General features: G+C 35.8%; 1 long non-coding RNA gene across 4 annotated transcripts in view; it reads left to right on the top strand.

The window, feature by feature from the left end:
• The first annotated feature begins 4,008 nt into the window (after positions 1-4,008).
• The window catches only part of LOC120541188, a 154,473-nt gene continuing 143,069 nt past the window's right edge, over positions 4,009-15,412 (top strand). For 3 of the 4 annotated variants that reach the window (XR_005635962.1, XR_005635963.1, XR_005635960.1), the window contains exon 1: positions 4,009-4,089. This is a non-coding gene — a long non-coding RNA (uncharacterized LOC120541188). The remainder of the gene's footprint in view (positions 4,090-15,412) is intronic. The other variant, XR_005635961.1, reaches the window with a different exon arrangement.

Raw genomic sequence — 15,412 nt, 5'->3', positions numbered from 1 at the left:
ACACAAACTATAACATAGTGAAGGTAAGAACTTCCTACAAGAGACACATTAGTGTCATCTCCAAACCTGAAGTGAAGGAGGATGATAGTACCCTGCCAGGAAAACGGAACTTTCCTTCATCTCATCAAACTATGTCACATGGTTTTCTGCTCTCTAGATGGGATTATAGGGACAGCAAGTGATAACTATTACAGAACCTTTTACAATATCCTTCAATCCATTTACTGAACCTGCTTATCTAATTCACGGCTCAGCCCACATTGACGGAGATTACTGGGAAGTTCAAATTGACATTTCTAGGTTTTACCTAGAGTCTTGATAGTTTCATTTTCAAACTTGCAATCATGTCTATGAAGAAGGGGCAGGGGATGTCTTAATACAAGCAGGAAGAAGGGCAAAGGGCATAAACCAACCCTGGACAGGGCTGCCGTCCATCACAGATCAGTTACACATACAGGATTTATACAATACAATACAATTTATTTTTGTATATCCCAAAATCACACAAGAAGTGCCGCAATGGGCTGTAACAGGCCCTGCCTCTTGACAGCCCCCCAGCCTTGACTCTCTAAGAAGACAAGGAAAAATTCTCCAAAAAAACCCTTGTAGGGAAAAAATGGAAGAAACCTTGGGAATGGGAGTTCAAAAAGATACCCCTTTCCAGGTAGGTTGGGCGTGCAATGGGTGTCAAAAAGAAAGGGATCAATACAATACAATACACAGTTTAGAACAAATCCTCAATACAGTATAAAAATAAACATTTTACAGAATTTAACAGTAGATGATATCACATAATATGATTTGGATTTGTTTAGAGTACTGGAGACCTCAGCCATCAAGCTGCCTCCACCATTTGGCCATTCCATAGCTGAAACAGTGCTTGGCCAGCCAATCCGATGAAAGGACCCCTCTATCCCACGATTCCTGCGATCCTCTGTCAGGATTTATATTTTTCACACAATCTGATCTGTGTCTTTAAGTTTAAGAAATGAAATCTGGAATATTCCCTTTATGGTAACTTTACATTTTCAAAGATAGTTCAAAGTGACAGGAAGTAGAGTCTTTTCCAGAAACATTGGGTGAAAGGAAGAGCTCATTCCCTGATATGGCACCAGACCATTGCAGGTCCACTCATGCAGACATTGTGCCAATTTGGAACAGATGGTCAGCCTAACCAGAATTTCTTTGGGATGCATGAGGATAACCCACACATACAAACTCTATACATACAATAACTGAGCACAGAATACAAGATGTATGGCAGGAATGTTAACTACAACACCACCATGCCACTCCCCTGTAACATTTTGTTTTCCTAATTTAATACATGTCACAGTTTATTACCGCATTGTTAAAATGTTTAATTAAAACTACTCATGAGCCATGCCAGAGGATTTGTGTAAAGGTAATTAATGTGTTGTTAGAAATTTTGTAATATAAACAATATGCCAAAAAATCTTATTTTGCTCTTTTCTTTGTATGGTGCGGCGTTTTTACTTGTAAGATTCATGTTTTTATTTACTCTGTCTGATTATTTTGAATATATGTATATATACGGACCCAACATTGACTTTCTCTTTGTGTTTATTGACAGTTCATTACATGGTAAAAATGTTGCTGGTTGGAAAAATTAAAAAGAAAAACAAAAAGAACAACAAAAAAAAAGCATGCAGTTGCAAATTACTAAGTTGCAGACTGACACAGAATTGCTTGCTGAATGTGAACTGTGATCCATGCTGTTACCTTGCCTTCACTGTGGTGCATAAAACCCCCTAACCAGTCCAGCTAGAGGGAAACTCTGTTAGGCTGAGGAAGTCTTTATGGTGATGTTCCTCATAGTCTTGTAAAAGATCACATTTGAATGCAGGCTCACGTGAACCCTGTTACTCCTCTGTAACTTAAAATAAAGGAAACACACATTCTGTTATTCAAAACTTCAATGCTGTTCAAATAATACACATTTTCCTTTTTAAAACTGTAAAATTAAAATTAAGCAAATTATATTTACTTTAATTTGATTATATATTAGGAAAATAAATAATAAATGTACAAGGGATAAATGCAAAAATATTAAAAGCATATTCCAAAGCTATACAACATTTATTGTTTTGAAAAAATAAAATTAAGATTTTATTAAAATCAAACAAGGGTTTATTTGTAAACAGAATGACGATCTTCTGAAGTTAAAAATAAGTTACATAAAAAATGTGACATAGTCCAAATTCAAATCTTATAGTTTATATAAGTGTTATAAATTTGGGGCACATAGTGGTAGGAGCCTAGCTACCTCCTTGATCCAATGTCTTATGTTTTAGTACCACGTAAAGTTGTTGTCTGTGTTATCATTCAATGTTCTTCTGTCAGTATAGTTTTTTTTTTCCTCCCAGAGGTTTTGATTTTTCCCTTAACCTAACAAATACATATGTGTTAGATGAACTGAGGATTCTAAATTGGCCCAGTATGGGTGTGAGTATGCATGGGCCATGTGGATTGACACCCTATAGTTTTCTGCCTAGCTCTAAATTTTGCTGGGTTAGGTTCCAAGCCCCTTATGACCCTGTTGTTGGGTTAGGCTGATTTGAGAATGTTAAATGAGAATTACAGTTTGTACAACATGTTGTAAAAAATGAGAAACAATATATGCATACTTTGTTCGGAATTATATGAACAGCTACTCTTTTTGATTCTGGTGAGAATATCTACTTGTAAATTCTTTAATCAAACTGAATTTTTGTGCAGTTATAAAACTTCCCACAGACTGTTTTCAGAAACATGTGAGAACCCCAATTCTTCCATCTCATAGACAGTAAAAACGAATCAAATCCGTGTTTCAATACATAAATAGATGTAAACAGGGGTTGGTCTTCTATATAAAATATTGTGTGCAATGGATCCAGAACTCTGATATACCTTATGCTGTTTCATGTAGTATGTGCAATGAATATGTGCATGGATCAATATTAGCAAATTAGTTTTTAGTTACATATGAGTTAATATGGAATGTAGGAATGCAAATAATCAGATGAGCAGAAAAAAATTGCTAATTGCGAATATACTTGTATATATGCAGATGTTTTTATCACCAATTGTGTTCATATATATATATATATATATATATATACACACAGGTATAAGAATTGTTGTAATGCTGTGTACATGGTTATAAGTGATTGCTTAGTTGTTAATACTGCTGCCAGATAGCCTGCTTGTGTGGGGCTTAAATAATCTCCCTAAGTCTGCACTGATTTTCTCCTGCAGGTACTCCAGATTTTACATACATCCCAAAGACATGCATTTGTAGTTAAATAGTGGCTCTAAACTGACCTAATGTGTTCGAGTTTGCTCTGCGGTAGACTTTGAACCCAGGTGCTCGTCAACTCCTTACAGATCCACATAGGTTTGCATTAAGCAGGTTTCGAAAATTAATGGATACATTATCTTTTCGCTTACGTGCAATTTATAACACGTTTTGTAAGCAATAATGACTATACAATGTCAAAATTGATTTAATGATGGTACTTGTCGTTAACGGCAGTGACGGTACTTAACTTAGAGAAGCTACCGAAGGTAAGAAGGAGGATAAGAAGATTTTAAAAACTCGTACATCGTGAGATTGTTTAAGGAGGTAGTTAAATTTGCAAATGCAACACAAATGGGCTCGTGCGCAATAAACACCAATAAACATTGCAAAGGAAGCAAATGCTAACTTCATAACGCAAAATAAACTCAGCGAATCTCCCCCGTACATATATTATTTGAAATTCAAATAGGTGCTGAGAAAAACGAAGTTGCTGTTTACAAGGGTTCAAAGTATTTAAAAGAGCAAATTATTGATTTACACAGCACGTACCATTGCGGTGCAGGGAAATTTGCCAACAGTCTCAAAGACCCTTTTTTCCTTTAAAAACTTCAGCTCCCAAAAAACGGCAAGCTGCCACTTCAGTGATACCGGAAGCACAAGAAATTGCCGTCCGTGGCCCAGCAAACATTTTTTTAACAAATGAACGCCAAAAACCCACAGTGTTGCAGAATAATTTAAAAATAACGGGATTATCGCTGCCCAGGCCTCTTCGGGTCCTTTTCAGCCAGGTATGGCGTACAGATCTTGAAGAAGACTGGTGTCCGACCGCGGAGTTTTTCCTCTGTCGTTTTTATCAGTTATTTTTCTGGTTTTAAAAGAAAAAGCAAAAACTAAGGGGACAGATGGGAGCCGCTGAATATCCGTGTGCGCGGTGCAGAGCAAAAACAAGGGGCTCTCACAGTAAGTTGCCGGGGATTGGGGACTGCTTTCGGGCAGCAACAGGTTTACAGTGTTTGAGGACTTTGCTTTGCCGGCCTTCGTCCCATGGGAGAGGGAATAGGGAAGGCGGATAAAAAGGGAGAGAGTGAGAGAGAGAGACGTCCTACACTCTTGTGAACAGATTAAAAATCACTACAGCGCTTCCCGGCACAACGACAAAGGAAAAGAAAAAACGCAGCAAGTACCCAGCGGCAAGTGACTCGCAGCTTAGCCGAGCCACAGTATTCTGTGTGAAAAGTCAACAAAAATGACAAAAATATGTACAGGAATTCCTTATATACGAAATTGCAGACTGATTTGTATGCCCGGGAAAAGGGAAAAGACAGCCTCTGAAAGAAAATAGAGAGTAGGTGAGTGTTTAAAAAGTGTAGCAGACAGATGGCAAGGCAAGTTTGAAGAAGAAAAAAATCACAAATTGCGAGAAACAGAACATTAATAGCAAACGAGCAAGGAGATGAGGGGGACAGAGAGATAAATCACTTAACTGTCACATACATCCCAATTACAGAGGCGAGCAGAAAAGGCAGGGCGTAGCAGGATAAAGAGCACCAAGTGGTATATATAATGAAGAGCGAAAGAAAGTGGCAAGATCAGGTAGTGTGAAGTCAAAACCGTTAAGAAACTGAACAACACGTTACAAGCGTGTTGTCTGCATGGTTTCCATGAAAGGATAACAGATGATTTGGTTGATCAGAGTTAATATTTTAAGTAATATGTGAGAAAATAAAAATTGATTGTTTCATGGCATTGCAGTAATTCACACATTTACGCTTGCAACAGTTGAGGACAATGCAGCCATACTTCCACCCCCACTATCACACATACATTAACGCTGTAATTGGGGACTCATACAATATAACCAGTTATTGTATTTGAAAGTGTCGAAAAGCCTGTTAAGTTATTTTTATATAGACAATACATTTTAGTAAAGAATTGCTACGTCATATTTTTAAACAATGAGCGCAGGTGTTTGCTCGTACGCAATAACAATAGAAAGGTATGAAAGACGTCATACCATAGATCAAAAAGAATGGGGCATACTAAATTAAGAAGTATAACTTGCATGATATCATAGATTTATTCTGAATTAACTAGTCTAACATAGGAATACATTACAACAAAATATGTGGTTAGAAAGAATTTGCAAGATTGGTCCCTATAACCGTAATATACGCTTTGGCGCTATATCCTCTCAAGTCAGTGGTTTAGGTCACTTCCGATGGCACTTGTAATGAAACGTGTGCATGACATTTTAAAATAAACAAACAAATAAACAGCAGTGCTAAAATTGAGTTAATAATCAATGTACTTAGGTTACTAGAGAATTGCCCGTGAATAAAACGGAATGTGGTTTTATTTTAACGTAGCTTTCAGTAATAAATTGTTTTTACTGTTAACTAAGGGGTATCTGTGTGTAAAGACCTGTTTTCGATATATAATTAAGGAGGTGTTATTTTAAGCTTAGTTTTCAAGACCTATTATGTGCAAAATACAATAATCCATGAAAAGGTTTAATAAAGTAACATAAGGAAGAAGCCTTTTCTTTCTGGTTAAGTGACAAAAGTTGATTGGCGACGTGATACTAAGGACATATATACTCGCTTAGAACGAGTAAATTAACAAACACATCAGTCCCTTTATCTAGGTGTGTTAAGGTTGTTTATGAGAGTACAGTATGTGAAATAAAGATAATAAAAACAACATGCCACAGCCTGATTTTCATTTTGAATGTAAACAGTTGAGTTGGTCATACGACTACAATTCACTTTTTAGTAGAAGGACTGACCCAACACTATAGAAAAAGTTGGGGGGTCAGTGAGTGGGAGTCATTGGTGAAATTACGTTAGTATAATTTTTGGAGTCCGACCAGAAAGCATCGCAGAAAACTGACCATTAAAAAAACCAAAAAACATTTAATTACAACAAAGAATTTAAAACGTGTTACCAGATTGCTTTGTTAACAGAAATTAAAACACCAGGAGGTCTGTACTAGCTTGCAAATAATGACTTCTCACCAGTCAGCACACACTGTAGCCATGTCTAAAACTAAACTTTTCCATGCTTTAAAAAATATATCAGTCTAAGTTTAAATTGGAACCACGTAAATTACAATTTGACATTTTTATTTATCTATGCAGTGTTTAAAGTAAGTCATAGTAGAAATCTTGAATTTCATAAGACCAATAAAATAAAATAATAAAATCCACTAATAGCGTCAAAATAAAGTTATGCATCTGCCGAATTTAAGGTTGATTTTTGTTTTATTTGTTCTTCTTCACTGTCTCATGTATAATCATCTACTAGGACTGTTAAAAAAAATCGAAATGATTTACTTTAACAACTTGCTAAACAACGTTTACTGACTAAATCTTACCAAATGGCATCTGATTTGCGTACAAACGCCCACATATCCTGTAGATATAGTTTTCTCAATTAGCTTGATGCTAATGTCTTTGAACGGGGGCTGCAGCCAGAATGCCGGGGAAAGTCCCACGCGCACAGGAGAAGAACGTGCAAACACAAGACAGACAGACAGAAAGACAGACAGACAGGTAGACATAAAGCTACAGCGCTGGGAATCTAATCAGGTTTCCTGCAGCTGTGAGGCGCATCTCTGACACCGTGTTAGCTGATCACTACTATTATCATAGTTGTTGGTGGTGTGATTACTACTGGGGAAAAATCATATCACTTAATAAAAATGTACTGAATTGAGCTTTTCTGATTTTAGGAATAGTTTTGTCACGTGTACAGAGCACAGAAATTACTAATATAATTGTTGGGTTCGCCAGTATTTTATTTTTGCATTTGCCACGGTTCTGAAGTGTTAAATATGTTCCTTTATTTTATTGTAGCCATCCATATCAGATGACATCTTGGTTTCTGTTATTTGCTGGGATGATCCAGTGCCGTTAAAAGTGGGCTTCGGAAAATAATGGAAAAAAGTTCAAATGAATAGCCAGTGGTGCCGTTATTTGATTTTACGCGGTGGGGATTATGGGGGTATATTTGGGATGGTTTCTTGTGAATCAGTTCGAATAACTGATACAAAGCATCCTGCTTTTTGGAAGCCATGTATTTACCTTAGTGTTAACGCAAAAACGTTATACGCGACATATATTGTAATGCGCACCTCTTAATGTATTGGTGCTGTGTTAAATATACGTTTAAGTGATTGCATCGTCATTGGAATCATGTTAAAACCACCTGTTTCACTTTTTTATTAAGAGACTACAAAGCTCTTTATTTTTGCTACTTATTTTCAGGTTGCCTTGTTTTTAAAGCACGAATATTTCCGTAAAAATGGGAGTCAGTTTGTGCTGCACGCTACTTTAATATATTTACTCCAAACTCTGTTGATATCATTAGTACACGCTGTGCATTAATGACAACAATTGTAGAATTTCCTTCCTTGGAGGATTCCGGCACTTCCAGTAGGTTGATATGTAGGAGATTGTGTTCATGAAATTGTTTAAACGTGTTACCGTGACTGTAAACATAAAATAAAGTTCGTGATGAAATGTACACATTGCGTATTTCTGTCAACCACTCTCACTAAAAATATTCACAGAACAATAACGATAATAAGAACGGACCTTCAGAAAAAGTCAAGTGTGCACATTTCCAAGAAAGAAATGAAAAGAAATCTGGCTGCTGAGTCAATTTTTAAAAGACATTTTTTAAAAAGCAATATTAAAAACAGGTTCAGGTTTTCAGAATTCTTAACTGAAAACATAAAATAACCAGGTGTCAGCTAGGGTCACCCAGTTTCGTATTAACCCCGGTCCAATATGTTAAGGAATGCAACTTTCAGCTCCTGAACGAGAACCGGAAGCAGTTATTTTTAAGGCAACTTCCTTTTTGTGCGCAGATCGAGCGTTTCGGGGGCTGCCTGAAGTACGTACGTTAGCTTTGAGCGGAGCAGCGAACAAGGCCGGCCATTGTTCAGTAGTGCACGGGTGCCTGATGCAGTTTACACCAGGGCTAGCAGTGGACGTGGCTGTCTAGTTCGGGTTGATGTTTGATTGACTTGTTATCTCTTGTGAGTTGGCTTAAAGAACATCATTAATCCACTTCATGTAAATATGAAAACTGTTGAATGGTATTATTTAGGGTATTCGAGTATTACCAAAAATAAAGCAAAGTACATGGTCTGGAATAGTTTATACTGTGTGCAGAGACCCCTTTCGCCCCCTTCCCTGTAGTCATGGGACTTGTCATTCTCACCCTTCGAATTCTTCTCGACTGTATGAAATGTATGTTTAGAAGCTGGCAACGTCTATTATAAACTTTCTATTAAAAAAGTTGCTCCGAAAGTGTGTAACACCAATAAAATGCAAAAATCAAACGAGCACTTGTGTTTTGTATCTCAAATTGCCCTCCATTTTTATACTGAACAAATGGGGATAGGAACTGCTCAAGTGATTCAAGTTTTCGAATCGTAAAAATTCAGGATTCAAATGAACACTACAGCTGTTACATTTTTCATAGTAAATGATGGAAGAAAAGTTGGACCTTCAGCTGAGAGATGTCATTGTGTGTTTATGGCTTAGCTTGAAACTGAAAACTCAAACTTAACACAGTATGAAAAGATTTATTGAATCAATTTGATATTGCATTCCATGCATTAGGAGCTCCATTAGAAGAAAGAGCAAGGTTTGTGTCTGGCCCAACGGCCTACGTTTGGACTGATTATTGCAGATATAAATAACTTACATATTCGGTTTAATTTTGGGCAGTGGGAATTACCTTCATTAATTTTATTTTTTAGCAGTTTCTCTTCTGTTGTGAACTGCGTTTGAGTTTACACCATTATATCCAGACGGCATGACTGGAATAAGAATTATGTCAAGACTGTATACAAAGAAGACTACGCTGTATTCAGGCATGTGGGAGCTCACACTTCATTTGTGCGTAAACTAAAAACTTTGGGGATAAGGCTGATATTTGTGAAAATAATATTTTTGCATTATGCCTTAAATATTGCAGATAGGTTTTAAACTCTGAATTTTGGACTAAGGGGTCAAATAACTGTTGCATATTCATTAAGACTTAATTAGAGCAGGTTTTACAATGAAATGCTTAAATTAGGCGCTTCTTCTCGCACATTTAAAGACATTCTGCACGATATGTGCATGTAGCAAGGCTGTATGTACCTCACTACACAAAGCGTCAAACTAGGGAAGACTCGACACCATGTATTGGCTTGTTGTTTGATTAGGCTAATTTACTTGCAAGAGATGGTGCGTAAATACATTTACGAATATACAGACCAGAAATGTCACAAATGGCGATTTGTTTTAAAACGGAATTCAGCTTAGTCTGCGTGAACACAAAGTAATCGCGCTAACCGTTTGCTTTCGCGGAACGTGGTAATTGCAGGCGCGTGCTATCCAATCAGGACGCATAACTTTCGAAGTACATGTAATAAAGTGTGATAATGGACTATGAGGAGGCGATTACAAGCTCTGAAAATTAAGCCTAAAGGGGAGTACAGGAAAATCATGTTGCTGTAAGGTTGTCTGTACCTCATTATCTGTCAGAAAACAAAACAAAAAAAGTAGTTCGGAATCCTATCCCTTCATATACATCCTTATCGATTAACAGTTAAACGTCCTTCAGAAGCATGCTAAACTGTTTAAGTGCACTGCCTCTTACGTCTTAGACGGTGTTTCAGGAGTGTGTTAGTTGTAGACTGCATCACTCATGGTAGCTGCATGTGCAAAGGCTAGGTGAAAGTCTTAAACGTCCAATTTCCCGGTCTGTTTAATGTCACAGTAGATTAACGGGTAGACAACACCCGAATTACCTTCATTTACACTAAAAGGACAGAACAGCATAAAATACAATAACAACACTTGATTGTTATCATCAAGTGATCTGTGGTACTGCTGTTCCTTTCTTACTTTTGGATGGTGCCTGCATTAATCCGTTTTATTACGTAGCTCGTCCCTAATGGGATATCTGGATAAATCTTGGGTTGTTATCGATCAAGGATTATACCAATCAATATGAAGCATTATGTGATTATAGAAATTAGAAATGTTTAAAATAAGAAATAAAGTGCATGTTTCGTTCAAAGTTGCGGAGACGCAAAGATTCGACAAAGCTAAACTTTGCGTCTCAACAGCGCATGTGCAATTTTTTTTGGTCCGGCTGCAGTGTTTTTGACGATGTCTGTGTCCGCAGATCTGTCCACACGTACAGTAATACTTTGAATCAGAGATATTTTAAGCTATTTATTGTTTCCTAATAGCATACCATGGCTGATTATAATATTCAACGAATTGTTTTTTATTGTATTTAAGATATGTTTATAAAAAATACAAAGATGTCGCTATATTCAACATGTTTTAAATTAAAACTTTTTTTGATATTTTAATCCAATAACTATTGTAAAAAATGAAAGAACTACATAACTGGTAACTGAAATTGAATTATTGAAGCGTTAATTATAGTTAACAGTTTCGAGGACTGAAATCCTGAAATACATTTTAATTTGGTTATTTATGCCTGTTTTGGAATTAAATTGTATGTTTAAACAAAGCCTGTCTTTGCTCAAGATCTTAACACCGCCTTCTTCTCCTACTCTTAATCTGTCCTTAAAAACTGAATTTTTCGTTTAGTTAACAGCAACCATATATACTACAAGTAAAAGTTACATTAAAAAGAGATTTTATCATAATGAATAAACGAAAAAGAAAGTTTAGTAAAGTTTAATCGTTGAACCTGTTAGTCCAAACTTTAAATCCTTTGCTTTGTGCCATCTTCTCCCTATAAAAATAATTTAATCTAATTTTGCATTTACTAGCGACCAGAAGTTTATTTGTCTTAACAAGGGATTAGCGATTTCACTGTTATTTCCGTTGTGTGCGTTTTATTATTCATTTATTTTTTACACATTCAGTATCTAGAAATGTAATTTAAAATACTCAATATACGAATTTTTATAACTTGTGGAACCTCAAAGTATTGCTTTATTCTCTCATTCCTTTTGGTAAACCTGCAGTTCTAACGAATAAACGGAACGTTTATATTTATTTATTTGTTTATTTACTAGCAACTCACATTTAACTAATGTGTGTAACATACTGAGCTTTTGGATCCAAATTCATTACAATTGCGATCTCTCGTTCTGTGTGTGTTTTTTCACCCCCGTCTTCCTTTCAGATTAAAGAACCGATTTTTTTCCTTCAATAATTATTGATTGTACATTAAAATATTTCATTTGATGTATGCATGTTTAGAATCATCATTATAGCCGTTATTTCAAGCACGTTGGAAAGTGAAAGGTGATCTCTACCTCGAAGGTCAAAGTCTCATCCTGTGCCCTGGCACGTCTCCCGATAGCCTCTTGTGCCAAGGCAGCTTTCTGAAGCACTGGCTCTGGAAATTAATGGATGGGAACATTTTACCTGACGAAAAGATTCCGATGCTCAACAGTAAAACTCGTCAAGAGTTTATTTATTTTAGTAACATAATATTAGGTCATAAGTAACGGGCTTGTCCTGCGAGAAAATATTTTCTGTAAAACGTGCTTTGGAAAAAATGTGAAATAATCGACCACGAAAAAAATATGAAGTATTTATCAAAATTAACATTTTTTGCAATATACAGAGTACACGTGTTCTTATTCGAAAATTAAACTTAACGTGTTCAACCGACATTAATGCTATTTGTTCGGCACTTAAATGTAATGTTAAATTTATTAAGTGTTTTTTTTTTTTCACTTTCTTATTGTACCGTTTTTCGGCACAGAATTAAAAATAAATCAATACAAAAAATAAACACCGTGACTAACTTCGGGTGGTTTAGTTATATTCTGTGCAGTTTGGCTATTAAAAACGGAATTATTATTCACGACTACTACAGAAAAATGTCATTTACTCTGTAATGTCTCATTTAAATTAAATTCCATAAACCTGTAAAATAAGAGCTTTTACTGACTGACTAAAGAGCTGACTTACCTGTTGTGCTGCTTTCAAAGCTAGTGTTTATTTTTACGAAAATAAAATTTTACAGCCTCAATTAATTCAGTTGACTTTTTTGTTTACAGTTTTTTGAACAAGTACATTTTAGAAATATTGGATGGACAGGGGAGAGAAGGCCTTTATAATATGTGAATTGGGTTAAAACGACACCCGCTGCATTTTAGGAAGAGTACCGTGAATGTCATGTAACCTGCAGAGTCTACTCAAATTTAATTTAATTTGATACTTGAGAACGTGCACTTTGATTAAAAAAGTTCAATGAGCGTCCTTTTCCTTGGACCTTTTAGCTCCAATACACAGTTTTTACCTCTTTTTGCACGATAATACGCCGATTTATTCCGTTTCTTTTCTGCTTAATTGTACAATTTTATATTATTTTACAAGAAACAAGAGTTTTACATGTTACCCTAGAACAATTCTTTTAGGTTCATTTTACATTAATGAACTAATGACTCCCGGAAGCCCCTTAAACTTTCTTCAGTTTGAATTGTAAAAGTGAAGAATCTTAAACACATTCGTCATAAAGGCAATGCGTGTCTTCTGCAGCATATCGACCGATTCTCGCTAGACAATACAATGTAAAGTTTTTGCTATATATTTTATTGTCCTGTTCATGTAGGTGATGTATATTCAGGGGTAAGGGATGCAGTGGCCTTTATTTTGAATTTAAGTGGTGGAGTTTGTTTTATTTAAATTTTAAGATTCAAGTCCACAAATGGAAATAAAGCAGAAAAAGGAAACTCCTAAAGATTAAATTTGATGGGATATGTAATTTTTAGTTACACTGTCATACATCATTTTGACAGCGGTGGACCACAGTTGTATAAAAGATTGTACTTTCGTTTCTTTCTCGGATCGTCTAAACTTAAACAGTAAAAATACTGAAATGCATCAAGATACATCTTATTTTATTGGAAACCATTTACAGTTCGTCCAGGCTGTTTTAATCAACTGCTTTTAGGTTAGCTCATTAGTCCTTTCATTTTAAACATGACATTTACATGTACATTTAGAGCAAAAAAAAAAACCAAAAAAACTTGCCACATTCAAGTAAAATTAAAAGTCATCTTGCAAGAAGCACCAATGTACCTTTTAAATTGTGAAAGTCCATACAATTTACTGGACAGTGTGGTCAATGGTGACTAAGGCATTGAACCTTAAAGTCCTGAGTGAATGACTTTATCTGCAAGTGCTCCATGTACTGCATATGAATATTATATGCCTGTTTAAACTGAGAGGTACTGGATTGTGAGAATCCAGGTTTAACAGGTTAAAACCCCAATGAAAATCTATCATCAAGGAAGTAATGCCACATGTAGCAGTATCATTAACCTTGCGCCGTATTGTCACTGTGGTTTCCCGGTTATCGGGTTGTTTGTGAGACCTTTAACTGTCCCGCTAGGTGTGACCGTTACTGGTCTGGGGCATTCAAGCGGCCTACAGTACACAGAGAGGAATACCATTTGTTCGACAAATAGACGGATTAACAGATGTCCGAAACCGAAGCGTAGCAAATAAACTACACTGGTGTTTTGAGGCTTTCCTCAAAATCTAGTTTAAGAAATTTAATCTCAGTCCATGAAGTATGTGCACTTTCGCATTCAACCATTTTGGACTGTTTCCTTTTTGGATTAACATTCCTGTTAATATTCACTTTTAATATAAACATAATTTTACTCGGCAGATGCGGCGATAAGAAGTGCGATCAAAAGTACAATTAGTTTACTTCTGTGGGAACAGATCCATCCCAATCTGGTGTATTTTTCGCAGCACCCTCATTCAGAGTCAGGTTACTGAATAAATTGAACATATTCCCTCCTTTTTTTCTTGGGAGTTTATTTGGCTGTGCATTTCAGAGTCTTCGTTACAATGCAGGAACAAAACTGATAGGTCTGCCATGCGAGGTGAAGGTTAAAATGAAAGCCTTATAATAATCATCTGGTTGTAAGTAAAGAAAACTATAATAAAAAAATCTCAAAAGAAAAAACAGTGATTGCAGAAAAATACTAGTCAATGAAAGTTGTGAGCAAGCAAGCAAGGAGGGTTTGCGCGATCTGGTCTTTTTTATTACACTCTATTTCATTATTTTAATAATTTTATAATCCCCCAAAAATATATAATCAAAACGAAACAACACGATTATCCCCAATTTAATTTAAGTAAACCACGATGCACGAAAATGAAAAGTGAAGCGGCCAAGGTGTGGGACTATAAAACACAGTGTTGGCGGTTCATGTCGTTCATGTCCTGTACTGATTATCTGAGTGACTGAGAAAAAACACTAAACATATGACATTATTAAAAAAACGAAAGCAATACTCTGGATACTCTCGCACTGTATTCACCATGAAATGCGCTATATAACATAAGAAGGACCGATTCGCACGAACCCCATGAAGTTTGCTTTATATACTTACTTGACATATCAGTACATGTATTTTGAAAGCTTTGAACAATCGTGAAATTAAATTAGCTACACTAACTATAACTTTTGAAAAGTTTAGTTACATTTTGTGGTTATTCTGCCCCTTTTTAATTGTTTAGCATTTTGTTTTAAGCAATACTCTTTTTTCGCCACGCTTAAGAGCAAAACTAGCTACTTTTAATGATTTATTAATTGCTCTGATTTCTGAAACTATGAAGTAATGTATACTCCTAACCAGGGCCTCGTCTGCTCAGTAAAGAACGGCTAAGAGCGCCCTGTTGAAAAAGGAGAGTTTTTAAGCCTTCTATAGTGATTAATGACGAATGTCATACACCAGCTAGGACGAGTCTGCAATAGCCTCAGAAATAAATGTATAACTGCTTTAATTGAGAGAAAATGTATTTGCCCATCAAAACACCTTCTGAACAAATTACTTTGTCATGTCAGTTTAAATACTTTTCTGTGATGGCGCTCACAAAGTAAAGAACGCCTCTTAACAAAGAGTATCTTATATGAAACCTGTTGAAGAAGGATGTCAGAAATTATGAAATAGGAAAACGAACGAGTCTGAGGCCATATGAAATGACTGACGCTTTAGGTTCTGAACGTAAGATTTGTGCAGAGTAGAATATCTGTCTGTTTGCTAATCACCCCATCTACAGATGAGACTACTGTACTATTTTAACTTATTGATAA

Source organism: Polypterus senegalus, chromosome 12 (assembly GCF_016835505.1).
Source record: "Polypterus senegalus isolate Bchr_013 chromosome 12, ASM1683550v1, whole genome shotgun sequence".
Classification (NCBI taxonomy): domain Eukaryota; kingdom Metazoa; phylum Chordata; class Cladistia; order Polypteriformes; family Polypteridae; genus Polypterus; species Polypterus senegalus.
The sequence above is the reverse complement of the archived record's forward strand: the minus strand, read 5'-3'. Positions and strand labels throughout refer to the sequence as shown.